Source organism: Rhineura floridana, chromosome 9 (genome assembly GCF_030035675.1).
Source record: "Rhineura floridana isolate rRhiFlo1 chromosome 9, rRhiFlo1.hap2, whole genome shotgun sequence".
NCBI classification, from domain to species: domain Eukaryota; kingdom Metazoa; phylum Chordata; class Lepidosauria; order Squamata; family Rhineuridae; genus Rhineura; species Rhineura floridana.
In genome coordinates, this window is record NC_084488.1 from 89,824,732 (window position 1) to 89,843,146 (window position 18,415).

Below are 18,415 nucleotides of genomic sequence, written 5' to 3' on the forward strand. Positions count from 1 at the left end.
TTCTCTTTCTCTCCAATAGGAACAAAAACAGGAAGCTGTCATATACTGAGTCAGACCCTTGCTCCATCTAATTCAGAACTGTCAACACTGATTGGCTCTCCAGGGTTTCAGGCATGAATCTTTTTCCAGCCATACCTAGAGATGCCAGGGATTGGATTTGGGGCTTTTTGCATGCAACGCATGTGTTCTGCCACTGAACTACAGCTCCTGATGGCATGTCATCAGGTGCTACCACTGCCAGGGAGAAATGCTCCATTTTATTCCCTTCAGTGTATGGATAGCAGTGGGAGCTCTATGCATTAGCTGCTTGCCCTCAGAGTAGGCAACAGGCATTTTCTGCTGTTGCCCCTTTACTGTGGAATACCCTTCCTCCTGCCATATGTGAAGAAGCAACCATCAATTGCTTCAGATGTCTTGTGAAGACTTATAGTTTTGTCTAGGCTTTCCTTGACTCATAAAATTGGACCCTGTTTTACATGTTTGACTCCTTTGAATTAGTGATTTATTCGCATTTATATGCTATTCAGTGCTACTTTACTGCTTTTAAGTTGTGTTTTTGTCTTAATGATACATTGTTCATCTGTTAGACTATTCTTTATTTATTAAATTTATATACTGCTCTTCCTCCCAAAGGAGCCCAGGGTAGCATCACAATTCCAAAAATACATGTTAATATGTAGTCCACAAATAGCAGACACATCAGCTATTAAACTGATAAGAACAGACACTACACTTGATCTTAGCTGATAGGTTAAGAAGTGATACACTGAGTATAGACTATACACTAGTTAGAGATTTTTAAAATATTAAGTGGTATATAAATGCTATTAAATAAATAAATAACCCCTTGGACCACACACTGGCTGGTAGCAGCTCTCCAGGACTTCAGACCAAAAACATTCCCAGTCCTACCAGGAGATGCAATGACTGAACCTGGAACCTTTTGCATGCAAAGCATGTTCTCTACCACTGAGCTATTGTCCTTCCCCATTTCCAGTACTGCAGTCACTTGTGTGCAATATATGAGCAAAAAACTGCTATCTTTGGAACACTGTTTTTCTGGGCACTTCCACCTTTTCAAAGACAACCAATATACATGGATATACATTTAAAAAGAACTATATAAAGTGTTCTGGTAGACCCTAAGTAGGATGGGTACAAGGGCTGACATTTCCATAGAAAACAATTGGCTAGCCACTGAGTGTGGATTACCCAAGAATAAGCACCAATAAATATCCTTAACGTGGGGAATTCTCTGTAGACCTATAAACAATCATACCAGAAGCATGCAGAGTCTACATAAGGCCTTCTGTTATTTACTTAGGGGGTCACTGTGCTGGAAAAAGGAAAGGGCTTTTGCTTAAAAGCAAACAGACAAACAAACAAAACAAACCACCAATTCATAGGGCTGTCAAATAAAATGAAATGGAATGTGAAAGTGCGGAAGTCCTTCAGCATTGTAATATGGAAACTGTCTTCTAAAGCATCATCTCAATCTCATCTGAAATTTTGACATTTGGCTGAAGTTTTAATTGCTATGAATGCTATTAAACCTACATACAAACACAAACACACACAATGCAAAGACTGCAGCTAGTCTCAGACAATATCTGAATCCAATTCATTAATTCATTTTCAATATGTATATGCCACTCCATAAGACATGTTTTCTGGACAGTTTGCAAATAATTCAGACCAGTTTCTAGCATTTCTTCAGTGGTGATGGAGATGTTAAGCCACTCTGATGATCTAGAAAACTGCAAGTCATTGAGGAGGAGTAGATGATGTGCCACTTCCATTCTATCACTAGCTTTTTAAGCTTTCTACATTACCAGGGCAGCTGGGAAGGAGCCATAATGTAGAATCCTTGGGCCAAACTGGACATGAACATAGATAAGAACACAAGTGGAGTCCTGTTGTATCAGACAAAAGGCTCATCTACTCCAGCATCATATTCTCACAGTGGGTAACCAGATGCCCATAGGAAGCCTGCAAGCAGGACTTGACCTCAAAAGCACTTTCCTCACTTGTGCCCCAGCAGGTGGGTGCACTTTAAAAAAAAGGCATATAGGCACTGTGTGTGTGAGTTAGGCATGGGTGAGAAATTTGATTCAGTTCACATTTCCAGCTGATTCTATCAAATCCTCACTTTCAGAAACAATATGAGAACCGAAATGCAGCCATCCTTCAGAATTTATTTGAATTTTGCAATGCAGTTTGCCAACCAATGTTTACAAAACTGCCTATGTTAGGGGAAACATGCATAAAGATGAATATATGAGTTAAAACAACATACAAAAAGTGATATATGATGAGAAATTGCTTGCAGAAATTGATAAATTACTCAAAACTTTCTACAAAAATGTGTTTATTAGGAAACATTATCACAAAAATGCTGGAGAATTTTCATCAGGATTTTAAAAAAATTTTTATTTTTGCAGATTGTTGTAGAAATGTAGAGAACTGAATTTAAGATTGGAAAAATGAGAAACTGGCAGAACCAAAATTGACAGATCTTTCCATCCCTAGGGTGAGTTTATGCATGTAATCTGGGGTGTGTGTGATCAGGATCATGCTGGGTAGGGGAGTTTGACTCTTTCTTCCCTTGCCAATAAAAATCCTCCTACTGATTCTGCTATTTGCTTATCTTCCAGTGCAAATAGCAGGGTTGGGTTGGGTTCTTCCCCCCAGGATTATGTATAGGGAAAAGGGTTCACCCATCATGGTCCCAATCTGGTTCTCCCCCTTCCATGACTATTTGTGATTTTAAAAATGTGCCATTTAAATGTAAATAAACATTCAATATCGCATTTAGTTTGGCCCAGAGTTGCACCTCAGAAGTAATATCAGAATTAGGCCTCAATCAGAACAGTAATCTGCTGGCACCAGAGGTGGTAAAATTTAAAGTAACATCAGTATAGTTTTCATGACTTGTTTCTGGCAAGGACAATGCAAGAGGTAGAATAACATTAAATTCCTTAACATATAATCCCATTTCTCTCTTTTTTCTCTCTCACCCCTTCTTTTTCCCTGCTTCTTAATACACCTTTTCTTCTAAGCCTTAGAGTGAGAGTCCAAGCATCATATGAAATGTCCTCACTGGAAGTAATTATGCACTGTCCCAAAATGTATTTATTTATTTTGGAATGTGTTGAAATGTATCACCAAAAAAAAGGACAAAGGGGGAATAGAGATTTGCATAACATTTACATGACCATATATGCAAATTTAAAAATAATTACTATCATTCACTATCTGCTCAGTCTGCTATTTAGTGCTAACCACTGACGGGCAATGTCAAGGCCTTATTATAGTTTTTTTCCCTTTAGACTGGACTTGGAACAGCAGGGCCGGCTCCAGGAATGCTGGGGCCCTTGGGCATCAGCTTGCTCTGGCCCCCGGCATGTGTGCATGTGTGCGCATGCACGCGCAGCCCCCCAACCCCCACCTACCTGTCTCCTGTCTTTTACCATTGCCCTTAATGAAGATGGCGGCCATGGTTTCCCTAAGGGGATGACACCTCTGCTGCCATCTTTGTTGATGGCACGTGTGTGTGTGCTATGTGTGCGCATCTCTGCCATCAACTAAGATGGTGGCAGGGGCTTCAGTACCTTAGGGAAACCGCGGCCACCATCTTCGTTAAGGGCAATGGTAAAAGACAGCAGACAGGTAAGTGGAGGGGTGTGGGGGGCATGGGAGGCCCGCAGATCACAGAAGGGGAGCAGAGGGGTGGCTGAGGGCCCCCCTGTAGCTCCGGGGCCATCAGGCCAGTGCCCAACCTGGCCACCCTTTAGAACCGGCCCTGTGGACCAGACATACCTTCAGACTAGGGTTGCCAGACTCAGGGCCTGAAAATGATTCTGTATCTTTAAGAGAAGAGAAAATGCAGTCAAGGGCAGGTTTTCTTCCAACACTGTAATTGGAAAAACCACAAGGTGAAATTCTCCCTTCCCACTGCACAACTTTTAAAGATAGAGAAGCACTCCAGGACAACACATTTTAAAATAAGCAGCATGTGTGGGAGAGTGAATAAACTAACTAGTGCTTCCAGCATAAGGAAATATATATTTCAGAAGTTCTGTAATTAATCTATAATATATCATTTATAAAATGTAAAATTTTATAGGAGAGCTTTAGATTTTAACATCACAGGATTTAGAAAAATGTTATTGGCTTAACCAGAACTATTTCTCCTAAGGATTATCACAGTTACCTAAAATAATTCCTGCAGTACTTTGATCTTCATCAAATCTGAACTTCTAGGTATATGTGCAAGAGATTGGGTTTATTATCTGGATAGACCATATTTCATGATCCTGTATTCCTCTAAGATGCAATGAGTGATTTAAATAATTCATTAACTTATATTATTTGCTAGAGCTAGTGTTAATATTCATTTATTATTATCATCATCATCATCATCATTATTATTATAATTATTATAATTATAATTATAATTATTATTATTATTATATCCCGCCCTTCCTCCCAGCAGGAGCCCAGGGCGGCAAGTAAACAGGACAGATCTGTCCTTGAGAGTACCTCTCTCTCTCTCTCTCTCTCTCTCTCTCTCTCTCTCTCTCTCTCCACACCCCTCCCAATATCCCTAGGCGTCCATCTCTTGAAGTTTGCAAAGAATTTACTGGGTTCTTGCACAGAAGTCGAGAGAAGGTATTTTGGACAGGAAAGGCATTTTTTTTGTTTGAATGGTATGCTCCAAGCAACTGTGGTTGATACTTAATGTATCATGCTTTATGATGTCACTAGGGCCCACCCCATGACATCACTAGGGCCCGCCCCATGACCTAGGGCCCACCCTGTGACATCACTAGGGCCCGCCCCATGACATCTCAGGTTTTGGGATGCTTCCAACCTGGCAACCGTAATCTGCACCCAACAGCTTGCACAAACTCCTCTACATGAAATGATACCAAGCTTATATAAAAAAATCAGCCCATACACATAAAGCCAAGAAATTTTTTGAAAACATCTGCAAGTCAGGTTGCTAAAATCGAAAGCTGGTCAATATTTATAAGCACAAGACTCTTCAGAAGAAATAAAAGGCAATTACAAATATATACTGTGATTTCTGTGACAGTTGCCCTTTTGAGGTCTTATATCAAGAAAGGGAAGGTCAATGAGTAAAAAATATTTCACTCGTTCAGTATCTGCACTTGATGCCAAATTAATATCAGAAAATTTCCACAAATTATGACAAGTTTTTTTAAAAGATATAGTATAAAAGAACCAGACATTTAAATAATGCAATGAATTATTATGTCTTAATCTGTGTCAATAATGTGTGTGTTTGCTTTACCTAACTACATAGACACATAATCTATACAATGGATGGTAGTCAAATGTCAGGCTTTCTCAGAGTAGACCCATTACCATTAATGAACATGACTGATTCAGGTTCTAATGGGTCTACTTTGAATAGAACTTAAATGAATACCATTCACTGTGTTGGATTTCATCTCACCAATCTCTCTGGTCTTTTTTAAAAAGCAAAGTAAGACTGCAATCCCATATATCCTTACCTGGAAGTAAGCCTCATCGGACTCAATGGGTTTTACTTCTAAGTTGACATGCATAGGATTACACTGTTAAGTGCTTTAGATTTAGGACAGACATAAAGTGAACAACAGTAAATATAACCAGGGTCATTTCCAAGCATTCCAAATATGCCAAGGGGTACAGTTCCTAAACTGAAATGAAAGTTTAACCAGATAATTATTCAACACCCAGCTTTAGTCCTGTGACTAAGAGCACTTGGGGCTTAAAATTCATTTGGCCAGGCACACAGACCATTTAGTTAAAATAGTTACTTAGATTAATTGCACACCTGACTCTAAAAGAAACCTCACAGCTTAAGAACATAAGAACATAAGAACATAAGAAGAGCTTGCTGGATCAGGCCAGTGGCCCATCTAGTCCAGCATCCTGTTCTCACAGTGGCCAACCAGGTGCCTGGGGGAAGCCCGCAAGCAGGACCCGAGTGCAAGAACACTCTCCCCTCCTGAGGCTTCCGGCAACTGGTTTTCAGAAGCATGCTGCCTCTGACTAGGCTGGCAGAGCACAGCCATCATGGCTAGTAGCCATTGATAGCCCTGTCCTCCATGAATTTGTCTAATCTTCTTTTAAAGCCATCCAAGCTGGTGGCCATTACTGCATCTTGTGGGAGCAAATTCCATAGTTTAACTATGCGCTGAGTAAAGAAGTACTTCCTTTTGTCTGTCCTGAATCTTCCAACATTCAGCTTCTTTGAATGTCCACGAGTTCTAGTATTATGAGAGAGGGAGAAGAACTTTTCTCTATCCACTTTCTCAATGCCATGCATAATTTTATACACTTCTATCATATCTCCTCTGACCCGCCTTTTCTCTAAACTAAAAAGCCCCAAATGCTGCAACCTTTCCTCGTAAGGGAGTCGCTCCATCCCCTTGATCATTCTGGTTGCCCTCTTCTGAACCTTTTCCAACTCTATAATATCCTTTTTGAGATGAGGCGACCAGAACTGTACACAGTATTCCAAATGCGGCCGCACCATAGATTTATACAACGGCATTATGATATCGGCTGTTTTATTTTCAATGCCTTTCCTAATTATTGCTAGCATGGAATTTGCCTTTTTCACAGCAGCTTAAAATGTTATGTAAAGGCTTGAAAGCTAAGACACTGATGATAAGTACAATCAGAAAGATACAATTATTTGTTCACCATAGACTTGATAGGAATGCTTATGGCAACAATGCCTGGCCTCCTGGATTTTTGGAAATCAGATCTCGTCCACTGCTACGGAAAAAAAACCCTCTACCCCAAGGCTAGCAATCAGTGAACAAAGGCTGCTGATGGAGAGGCATGGGGAAAGAGGTTCACTGAAGCCAGCATTCTATTGGGATGGGAATTCAAACCTTCCCTTAATTCAGAGTTTTGTGTTGAAGAAAGCTGTGTGCTTGCTTCTGTGCTCATAGGCTTTCAGACTTTTCTGTCTGCATTGGAAGGGAGAACTTGGTGTAGACACTCGCTTTCCCAGTCACAGATCATTAATGCTCACATGCCTTATTCCTCTTCTGGATATCAGGACTGGGATGTCTTCAGTGTTGTATTTTTGGTACACTGAATTAACTGTGCAGTGTTCCCTCAAGTGCAGCCTTGTGTTTTAGAGTCCTGCTGGTAAGTTCTACGTAACCCTGTTAAACAAACTTGATAGTAGTCACTACCATCTGTGTGGAGTCTAAATCTAGTAGTTAAGGTTCAACACACAATATTAGGGAGGAGTACTGTTGTAAATGACTGAATGAAGTAAATAATATCTCTCTTTAACTGAGAAATTCCATCTTCAGTCCCTGACATCATCAGGTAGCATTGGGAAACCTTGCAAAACCTTGGAGAGATGCTGTCCAGTCAGAGCAGACGAAACTATTGAGCTAGATGGACCAGTGGTCTGACTCAGGATAAGGCAGGTTCATGTGTTTAATACATCTATCTTTGATCTCACCACTCCCTCCATTGATATGCTTCTGATCATATATGCACATTCAGCTAAACTGCTTTACAAATTGAGTGAGATTGGCTCATGTCAGGTGCAAAGCATACACCGCATGCTCTTCTTAAAAAGAGAGAGAGAGAGGAAACAGAATAATAGGATCCACTGAACACTAATGTCTGAAGAACTTAAGATAGTAGGTTCAACAGAAATCAATATACAGGGACATTCCCCCTTCTCCCCCACAAATTGGACAGCGTATAAAGATGGGGCCCAAGATGGAGCTAGAGGTGGTACAATGAAGGGAGAGTTTTTCTATTTGATTCTGCTGATTGTATAGATTGAGCTTCAGCAATTACAGATAACAGCCCAGTATAGAAGCCAATCTTGTTACCGTCCCAAAAGGTCAAGGACATTTGGGACCTTACCGCTGATGAAGTGGTACAATTTCTACTGCTGAGCAGTATTAACAGTCATGTGATATAGCTCTTGCTGTATCACAAAACAATTAAATGTAGCAGCAGAATGTGGGTTTTGAATCACATAGCAGACCACTATATATGGGTAGTTATGTGACACATACCCTTTGGAATTCCATTAAATATAAGACAGAAATATTATTTCCAGTCGCAGGAAGTCTGCATTAATCTGCAATTTAAAGAAAAATCCACATGCAAATTCATATTTAAATACATAGCTATCAAAACACATTGCTGCAAAGCCTTAACAAGATGTAATAGAAACACAGTTTCAAGGGGTGTGTTGATATGATGAAAGACAGGATGAAAGTCTGTTAGATTAAACAAACAACTTAGTACCAGAATACCTGGCTGATTGCCTTTCCCTACAAAGACCCAGTTGAACTTTACAATCTTTGGAGGGGCCCTACTGGACCTGTGACAGCTGCTGGATAGCCATCTAGTGACAACATAGAAATGGTCCTTTTCTATCACGGCACCAACCCTCTGGAACAACCTCCCCCATGTAGTCTGAGAGACGACAACTGTGACATGTTTTAGATGCCAATACAAAAATTATTTGTTCAGCCATTTCTTCACTGTTGTTAGATTGCACTACTCCCTATTTTGTTTTAGTACTGATTCTGGGAGCAGTGTTCAATTAATACACCCCATCTGCATACTTTGGACACGTAATGACATGATTCACTAGAAAAGACAATAATGCTGGGGAAAACAGAATGGAGTAGAAAAAGAGAAAGGCCAAACAAGAGATGGATTGATTCCATAAAGGAAGCCACAGACCTGAACTTACAAGATTGGAACAGGGTGGTTTATAACAGATGCTATTGGAGGTCGCTGATTCATAGGGTCACCATAAGTCGTAACCAACTTGAAGACATATAAAAACAATCTGCATTTGCACAATGGGAATTTTCCCCCTCTTCTCCCCCCCATGTGCACCCCATACCCTCTCCAAATCTGCTTCAGAGGATTGGGGAAAACTCTAGAACACATTTAGGGGGCACACGGGGGTGGAGAGAGTGTGAATGTTCCATTGCACAGGCAGAAATCCTTGTACTGACGGAACTTTCACAGCACTATGTTGGATACAACCCTGAATTTATAGTATGCATTTTCATTTTATTTATATTTTAATTTATGACTTGTAGGGTTTTTACTTTGTAAACCACTTAGAATTTTTTTAATATTAAGCATACTATACATATATACTAAAATAAAGAAAAATACATTTATGGTCTCTGACATTTCTGGAGGTGTTCATTCATTACTTTGTTCCATCCCATTTCCACATCAATCGGTATCTTTTTTTAAAACTGGCTTGAATATTTGTATTTAAATGCATGATTTTAAATGTATTTTTTTCAACATGTAAATTTATGAACAAATTTTCTCTGAAAATGCACACTTTAAAATGCATTCTGATTTTATTTTAATTTTTGAGCCAGGAATTGCATCCTGACATTCAGAACACACTGAAGCTAGTTGATACTTAAGTTCCAATGTGCACATTTTGTTGGGATGTGCTGATCAAGTGTGTTCACATCAGAATTCAGCATTACTGAATTCCCCTACTATCGTGTAAGAGTAGGAAATAGAACAATACAGTCCATGGGAAAGCAGATCAAAGTCAAAATGTATACATTCACAAACATGTCAGAAAGTAAACATACACGTGGTTCCAGTAGTGGACAGTGTGATGGAACAGTGGTACTTACCCGATCTCCTGACACCTGAGTTGCTGCTGGTTACCCGGAAGGAAAGTGGGAGGGGTGAGGCGGTGGGGAGATAGGTGCTGTGGAAATATACGACCAGAGCCAATACAGCACTCCTGCCAGTGTGTTTGCACAGTGCTGACTTTCCCACCACCTCACCCCTCCCACTCTCCCTCCCGGTAAGCAGCAGTGACTCAGTGGTCAGGAGGTCAGATGAGCATCGCCATCCTACCATATCATCCACTACTGCATAATTTACTGACTATAATGCAGGTGAATGTATATTGTGCCTCTTATTCATGCCAGTAGAGGCAAGAGAAGAGTCAGGCCTAGTTCTGGAAAACTAATCTTCATTCATTCATGTATATATCTTTTCCTGAAAACTCAGCATAGATAATAGTAATTTATAAAAGCATAAAATGTTCAGCTGAAGTTTGTTTAAATCAGAAAAACAATCACATATGTCTTCCTGGGTTAATACTAGCAGGCATCTCCCTAGGCTTAGCAAATATGCCTAAGTACAAGCGTTTTACAAGGGGAAGGATAGTCTACTAATTTGGTATTTGGAAATTCTTCCCAGAATTTAAATTAGATAGATCTAGAGAGTACAATAATCAAAATCAATATGCAGTCAAAGCTGAGCCAGCTGCTGCTGAGAAAAAGGAAAGCTCCACCCAATGAATGCACACAAAAACGAAGTGACCCTGAACCAGAGACCTGTGCACACAGCAGTGGGCTGCACACCTGCTGCTTTACAGTGAAACGTCCCCAGCTGACCAAATCATCAATGCTGTGAACTCTTTTGGAAAAAAATGGGGAAAGGAGATGTCTAATTTCCAGCCCACCAACAGGTGATTGATGCCACACACACACACACACACACACACACACACACACACACACACCATGGATCAGCTCCAGAGGGAAGAGCAGCCCTGCTTCCATGTACAGGTCACCTTGGGTGGATCTGAAAATCTGCCTTCAGATTTGATAATATGCATGTAACATCCCGAGGACAGAGTTAACAGTGTGGCTTATACACAGCCCTCTGCAACATCTTGCAAAGAGCCCTAAAGACAAATCTCACATATCGAGGAAATCTCTGGTTTATAATTCAGCTGAACAAAAATAAATTATGACTTTGTTCTAGCATTAAAGCTGCCAACTTATTTGCGACTTAACCCTTTCTACAATCAGCCCCCATGAAATTGTTATCTCCCTATTACCTTGCTCAAAGCATTTGTCTCTCTGTTATTCATAATTATTCCAGTATGCCCCTTTTGTGCCCTTTTATTTCCACTAAGTCAGCTATAATTACTAAGCAGTTCTTGTATTAGACATCACTGTATCACAAAGAGCAATAGACTATCATCGGGCTGTATCGTTAATCTTATCCATAATGACAAAACTTATAATAAATATTCTAACATCAAATCCATTTTACAGCTCATTTTACAGCTCCGGGGTTAGTTGTAACACTGACAGCTCCTGTGAGATGAGATTAATATACCTTTAACGAAATATGTAAAACGTTTGTTCCACTAAGTTTTACAAGCGATTTGAATAGGACTTGCTACTTCAGCCAATGTTTTGCCTAAGCTGCGGTATATCACATAAATAAAGCCATAATTAATTCTTCCCGCTGATGCAGCTCAGGCTGCACTCTGTTTTTAAATAAATAAATAGATCAACAGATAAATAAATGAAAAAGCAGCTCATAGAGGCTGCTGGAAGATTTAAAAAAATCATTGTGCAAGTTTGAGTTTTAATTCTTCCTAAATCTGACCTACAAAAGAAGAATCCGTATTGATTTCCCAGCAACTTAATGGCCAGTCATGTTTAAAATTATTTTTATTAGCCAGGCAGAGAGGGAATCAAAGTACCACCATTAAGGCTTCTAGGAACATAGGAACATCGGGAGGTGCTTTGTACCGAGACATCTAGCTTAGTATTGTCTAACACTGACTGGCAGCGCTTTGTCAGTGTTTCAGGCAGGGGTCTCTCTTAGCTCTACCTGGAAATGCTGGTATTCACTGGGGTTCACTTGGTGAAAAAATTGGCATTGTCCTGATGGTGATGATGATGATGATTGATTGCCCACCCATCATCATTAGGTCCCAAAGCGGGTTACAGAAATTTAAAATATTGTATTAGAAACTATTAAAACATATTATTATTATCATCATCATTATCATCATTATTATTTTCATTTGTCAGTCACCTCATACTCAACGGTCTCTAGGCGACTTACAAGAGATTTAACAACATACAATATAATTACATTCACAGGAGTAGGTGGGTCCTGAAAACATACATTTCAGGTGCTGAAAGCCAGGGTAAAGAGGTGCGACTTGAGCATTCGCCAAATGAAAACTGTATAGCCAAGGTGCCAGACGCACCTCTATAGGTACACCTACCTTTCATTTGTATCTTATTGTGCTCCAAAGGTTTACAGCAAATGACATCTTGCATATGAGGCTGTGGTCTGAAGGCACATGAGGCTACCATCTTGCTGAAGCTAAGCAGGTCTGGGTCTGGTCAGTGCGTGGATGGGAGACTGTCTGGGAATCACATGTATGCTGCCTTGGGTTCTATGATGAAAGAAAAGTGGGGTATAAATGTAAGCAATAAATAATATGCAACCAATGTGACTATTTTTAGGAACCTCCTACCTCCCTATACCATCTAACCAAAAGCCAGCTGAAGATATGACACTCCTCTGTCCTGAAAAGATATTAGACGTGGCTACTGATAAGTCTTCAAAGGAACCTCTCCTACAGTTTGGGTGAGGATTACCCTTTTATGTGCATTTCATAACTTAGCACAATGATAGTATGGTTAAAAGGTGTAAGTGGCTCAGCCCCACTCCCTTATCTTAGAGGGTATTGGTGGGAGCCTGGGGAAGACTTGCCTTCAGCATAGACTGAGTGAGATCCAGCTGTGCAGTCCTGCTCCCTTGCCTCAAAGGATCTCGGTGGAAGCTGTTGCCTGCAACTGCCTACTGCCAGCAAGGGAAGACTCGCTTCCATCATAAGAGGAAGATCTAGCTGTTCAGCCCCATTCCTTTGCTTCAGGGAACCACAGTGGGTTCTCCTGTCTAGTAGGTGGTGTCCAACATGCCATCTGAATAATCCTGTCATCATAGGGATATTTCTGTTCCTATCACCTGCCTTGAATGTGATTTTTATTGTAATACATTTTTGTAAGCCATTTTGAGAGTCTCAGGGCTATAAAGCAGGATAATGATTTGTGGATGAGGGAGCCAGAAACGACTCCATTGGCATGGATAGATCATTAGCCGGTCAGAGTTAATTTTGGGGCTGCTCAAAGTCTCTGCAGGGGTGCTGCTTATTATTATGGTCTGCCCTAGGAAACAGGAAAAAAGCCTAGTCCGCCCCCCCCCCCCGCAGATCTGCTGAGGCCCTGTTCTCCACTTGCAGTGAGGAAATGATTTGGGCTATAGGAACAAGCACTCCCAAACATTTTTCCCCATAGCTTCTTGAAAATTGCCAAGGGTCTTGGAGGATCACTTAATGGTGTTTCTTCCTGTTGTAGCAATCGTAATACATTGTACCAGATACTGTATAATTTTTAATTGTATTTTTATTGGTTCTTTTATTTCTTATATATTCTTATATATTGTATTTCATTACAGTCTGGATTCCATAGAATTCAAATGGGAAGTGTTCTTCACAGACATGGCACAGATCACCTGAATGAAGGTCATAGATCCCTGGTCGTCCGGGCACCACAGTTTGGGATCCCCTATCCTAGAGTGCAAGTGGCAGGACTCTCTGAATGAGTGCAGCTGAACACACCTAAGAATCCACCTTGGATTTTCTTCTGCAGCAGTGATAGTGGCAAAGATGTCTTACATTTGTACCAGGAAGTATAATCTAGCAGCACTTTTTCAGGCTTTATGTGTACAGGTCCAAAGTAGCCATTACCTGAACGGTCCTCCAAAGGAGCTGCTATGACATTTTGCTAAGCATTTTGCACAGAAAATCATTCACTTCTGGGCTGACCTTGATGTTATGGTTATTACAGAGTCAGAGCTGAATGGAACCAGGATTCCTTCTAGGAGTGTTCTGATTAACACCTTTCAGCTTGTCTTATATGAAGAAGTGGACAAGTTGCTTGGAGTGATGAGGTTTATCACCTTGCCCATCCTGGCTGGTTAAGTCAGCAAGATCATGACTGGGTATCTGTGCTAGGGATGGGATCCATTGGCTGGTGCCAGTTCAAAAGCATTCTGTCAACCTAACAGGCCAGTATTGATTTGTTTCTTTGTCTGCTCTCTGCTGCTTTTACCAATCTGTTTTTCCCCTGGCAAAATATTTATCTTAATATTAATAATTTAAATGAAATGATAGTTTTAAAGGAAATATCAATATTTTGAAATGAAATATCAATAAATGAAAGGAAACATCAATAAAATTATCATTCTTAATATCAATATTTTAGAGGCTGTTTTTTTAAAAAAATGTTTACAAAATAGCTGTGGAAAATTGCTACATAAAAATCTGATCCACAATGATAAAGAATATGCAAATTCATGGAAAATTCGGTTCCAAATCCAAATTGGGTAGAATTCTAGCACATTCCAAATTGGACTTTGGAAGTGGTTAGTGCCTCCTTGGGGGAAGGAGTAGTTTCTGATAGCTAAAATATTTCATATCAGTTTTAATTTCTATATTTTCCTGGATTGGTGACTATAAGTGTGCAGATTTATATTTATATTTATGTACCTATGCATCTATATTTAGATACCTGCACATACCCATATACACATGTAAAGCTAGATCTTGTGGCATAGGACAATAACTATAGCTCTAATTTTCCATTTGGGGGCAAGGTACTGGAGCAGGCTGTAGGCTCACATCTCCAGACAGTCTTGGATAATACTGATTATTTAGATCCATATCAGTCTGGTTTTAGGCCCAGCTGTGGAACAGAGATGGCCTTGGTCACCCTGGTGGATGACTCATGCTGGAGAATGAATGAGGGAGTGCTACCCAGTTAGTTCCCCTGGACGTCTCAACAACTTTCAATACTATTGATCATAGTATCTTTCTGGGACATCTCTCTGGTTTAGGGGGGCACAGTTATACAGTGGTTCCAGATGATCCTTGATGTGTGTTCTCAGATGGTGGGACTGGGAGGCTCTTGCTCTGCCCCTTGACCTTTGGCTTATGGGGTGTCGCAAGGCTCTATGCCATGCCCCATGCTTTTTAACATCTACGTGAAACCTCAGGGGGAAGTCAATGTCCTGCAATGTCACCAGTATACAGATGAAACATAACTCTATCTTTCTTTTCTATCTGGGATGGGTGAGGGCAAACAAGCTTGGGTTAAGTACAGGCAAGTCACAGGTGCTATGGGTTAGAAGATCCCAAGCTCTGGAAGAAGAATTACAACTGGTGGTGGATGGGATAGCAGTCCCTCACTTTGGAAGGGCTACTGGATTTGTAGCTGACTGGAGAAGTCCAGGTACCATTGGCGGCCAGGGGGTTTATCAGCTTTGGCTGGTGCACCAACTGCTGCCCTTTTTGGAAAAGGTAGACATAGACACAGGGATATATGGCCTTATCATGTCCAGACCAGAGCTTGGAAAAGTTACTTTTTTGAACTACAACTCCCATCAGCCCAATCCAGTGGCCATGCTGGCTGGGGATGATGGGAGTTGAAGTTCAAAAAAGTAACTTTTCCAAGCTCTGGTCCAGACTAGTCTATTGTAATGTGCTCTATGTGGGGCTGCCTTTAGAGTCCAGAAACCTCGGGTGGTACAAAATGCAGCCTCCAAGGTTCTGATGGATGTATGGCAGTCAGTTTCAATAGCATCTATTATACTACCTGCACTGGCTTCCAGTATGTTCCTGGGCCAAATTTAAAGTGGTGGTTTAAACCTTTAGAGTGTTAAATGGTTTGGGACTACCTGCACCTGTTCCATCCTGCCTCCCCTCTGAGATGTCAATCAGAGGCCCTCTGGGTGTGTCCACCTTCTAGGTCTGTGACATGGGAAACAGAGAGAGAGAGAAAAAGAGAGAGACTTTTCTGTGGTGGTTCCACACCATTGGAATTTCCTTCCAGTACTGTTGCCATGGGCAGCCACACTTCAGGCTTTTCAAGTGGCCTTCCCTGAGGAATATATTTTTTGTTCCGCTCGCTAGATGAATTGTCTGAGTTTGTTTTTAACTGCAAATTTGTTTTAGTCTTGGCTTTAGGAATATTGATGTTTGTATACTTGTACTTTTAACTGTTTGTAAGCTGCTTTGGATGCCCTTTGTCATCAGCCGCGTTCTGCATCCCCCTCGAGTGCTTTTATCTCGCTGAAATATGTTGCTGTGATAATACCCCTTGCTTGCCTGGCTGGAGAGATGAATGTGCATATGTAGGTAGAAACTGTTGGCTTTTATGTGGGCGAAATGTAGCCCTCTATACTAGGTACAAGTCACATTTGTTTAGGAGTAGCCAAAGTGGTGGGATTCTGCCATGCTACCACACTCCAGGTAGCAGCATTGCTGCCACTTTCTGGAATGATGTGGGGATGGGACAGGGTAGTGGCATGTTTGGAGATGTGCAGGTGCACCAGCAGGAGCACTGGCTCTACCACTGTGCATGCGCAGTCTCACCCCCCTGCTGTCCCCATAAACAGCAGCAATGCTGCTATTGGGAGGGCAGCAGAGTAGCACTGCCCCAGTGTGCCAGCTGCTTCTGAATCTGTTACTCCACCCACTTTTGTCTCTTCCTCCACCTATGTAGCCCCTGCAAGGTCGCCCATAAGGGACTGTGTCCTTTGTACTAAAAAAAGTCAGAGCAGGGGTTACCAAACTGTGGTCTGCAGACCACTGGTAGTCCGCGAGCTTCTTTCAGGAGTATTGTAGCATGTCTGCATTGAAAAGGGGATTGGACTTGATGGCCTTGCAGGACCCTTCCAACTCTACTATTCTACTACGCTAGGATTCTACTACAGTTAAAAATCATGCTGCATCTAGCACACCACCATTAAAATGGCTGGAACTGGTAGAATAATGGTCTGCCACGACCTTCAGCCATTTCCAAGTGGTCCATGGGGGAAAATGTTGGGGAACCACTGGGTTAGAGTCTGTGATTTAAACTTTAAATTCATTTTGACTGGGTAAATGTAAGGCAGAGCCAGAAACATTATTGAAACCCCTGATGAAAAACAGTGAATGGACATTGGCCATTTGTTTGTTTGTGTGTGTGTTTTACATTTTAAGAATCTTGGGAATGTACCCATGTCAGAATTAGTACTAAGCAGGTAACAGACGGAGATATTTTATATTTGGCATGTTACTACTGAAGAAGATTGGAGCTTGTACAGGAAGGAGGAACTAAAGAAAAACTGCTACAGCAGAAATGTGATATCCCTAGCTATCAATAACATGACAGAAACACTTTTCTTATGCATTTTTTATTCCTATTCAATAGGGGAACATTTGTTAAATCACATCTCTTGCCTACTATAATTAGAAGACATGTAGTCTCAAAATGCTCTGGGAATATAATCAATGGGAGTTTTCGCATTGACTTCAGCTAATTAGGTTTTTGCACTAAATCTGCAATTCTAGTCAATCATGCAAACTAAGTGTGTTTTGAATACATCTTGAATCTTACTTTTGTATAAATGCTAATTATTTGTGTCTTCATTGGACAAGCTGTTCTCATAATAATACATTTTGAAATAAGAATTTATTTATTTTGAAAGAATTATAAACCTCTTAATCAAAAAGCTCTCTAAGTAGTGTACCTAAAAAACTTTAAATAAAACATAGCTGAAATCAACAAAACCTTTAATAAACAAATATACATGAAATAATTATCCTTAAAACACAAATAAAATCAGTAAAACTTTTAAAATGAAAATAGGTAACAAAATTATATATCTGGGTGGGCTTGCTGAAATTGTAATAACAACAAACGTTTCAATGGACATATAAAATTGTGGCTCCCAAACATTTTTCCCCCAAGAACAATTTGAAAATTGCTAAGGATCTCGGCAGACCACTTAATGATTTTTCTACTGTGGTAACAAATATAATGCACTGTGCTAGATGCTATATTTGGTGATGTTTTCACCAAAGTACTGGTGGCATTTGTGGCATTTCTTCAGACAACTGGAGTTCATCTTCATTTTTGGGGGGGATATTTTATTATCTATTGATCGCCCTAACTGATTTCATGCTGCTATGATTAATGATCGTACTGATTTTATTGTATTTTATCTGTATTGTATTGTAATTTACTGAATTTTAGTTTGTACGTCGCCTAGAGTGGCTTCGGCCAGATAGGCGACACAAAAATTAAATTTATTTATTTATTTTATTTATATGATTTCCATAGAATTCAAATTGCAATACAGTAAAATACAGCATAAGAAATAAAGCAGCAATGCAAATACAATTAAAAACGAGTATGAATATTTAGTGTGATGGATGTGCCATTTCGTGTCTTCAACCACAGATCCATGGACATCCCATGGACTACCTGAATGAAGCTTGTGGACCACTGGTAGTGTGTGGGCCACAGTTTGGGAACCTCTGGCCTAAAACAATATAGCCTAATGTCTAGAAATGTCTAAATGTTGTGGTGACATAGTGTTTCTTAACTTTGTTCTCTTGACAATGGCTGTCTTGGTTTGCTTCAGAGGATGGATGGAAAGTTTCCAAATTAAAAATCAGTCATTGCGTCTGTCCTTCACGGCTGCATTC

At 40.4% G+C, this 18,415-nt stretch overlaps 1 pseudogene; it reads right to left on the reverse strand.

Moving 5' to 3' along the window:
- Nucleotides 1–597: 597 nt before the first annotated feature.
- LOC133364707 (U2 spliceosomal RNA) lies at nt 598–763 on the reverse strand (annotated as a pseudogene).
- Between the last annotated feature and the right edge of the window lie 17,652 nt (nt 764–18,415).